We start from the raw sequence: 1,175 nt of genomic DNA on the forward strand, positions 1-1,175 counted from the left end.
ATAGGTGATATGTCCATGTAGATAAATAAGTGTTAAAAAGCCCGATCATTCTGCGTTTTGTAAGCCATTTTTCGTGGAAGCACTGAGGGACAGTAGCTCCAAGAAACGGTCTTTGCTAGGGTTAGAAGACCATTTCAAATTCTTGCCCATAAAAACTTGTAGTTGGCTCGGTATCCAAACATCGCCACAGCTAGCGTCACATGTAATAGCTCAAACGAATCTATAAACCTCTGGCTTGCTCGCGGTAACTGGGCGCTACTGGGCGCTAGTTATTTATCGAGTTATGCCGTATTTTCTGAGATGAATTGGATGAAAACAACAAGAAAGCCGCCATGTCCGCCATGTTCGGTGCGACTAAAATTGGCAATGGACCTGATTTTACAGTGCGTAGGCGTAAACACAAGGCAAGTACATATCTTCGCAATGATAATTATTAAGTTGATGTAGATTGATGTTTCCTGGTTTTCAAATTGTTTTAATATTTATATATATACGAGTATATGATGCTAATTTATGCTCGCGCCAACGCTAGTTGTGTCATTTCGGATTTTCCGCGTTCCGATCAAAACGCATGCGCAGTGGTAACATTGCGGTTAAAGTGAAATTTGGGTTCGGCTCTTGAAATTTACACTGTGCACAGTGAACTGAGGTATTAGTTTTAATAACAACGCTGGAATACGGTGAAGGCTATACTTGATACAAAACAAGGCAGAAATGCTTAGATGATCATTTTATTTGAGATATACGTAATTGTTCGGCAGTTTTTGTAGAGGTACAAGATTATCCAATGGATGGATGTCAGGCTGTGCATATTGACGTTAGTCGCATAGCCTGGTCGGGCTAGTACACAGGCAGACACAGCCACGTGTACCCACGCACGCAGGCGAGCACATATACATGCAGTCAGACACAGCCACGCGCACGCACAAACAATTAATACGAACAGGCACACAGGCGCACATATACGTGCCAATAGGAGACGAATTCAGAGAGCGGGGGGGGGGGGTCTTCTGGGGTTCAAATGGCGCTGTGCAGGAAAACTCATTTTTATGTGAGTCAATATAACAGCAAATATAGAATCTGAATTCTGAATTTCAAATAATTTTTGTACTACAAGCATTTATCCTTAATTTTCAATGTATTGGGGTTTCATGCAATGCAGTGGATTTTTCATT

Source organism: Priapulus caudatus, unplaced genomic scaffold, assembly GCF_000485595.1.
Source record: "Priapulus caudatus unplaced genomic scaffold, Priapulus_caudatus-5.0.1 Scaffold1293, whole genome shotgun sequence".
NCBI lineage: Eukaryota > Metazoa > Priapulida > Priapulimorpha > Priapulimorphida > Priapulidae > Priapulus > Priapulus caudatus.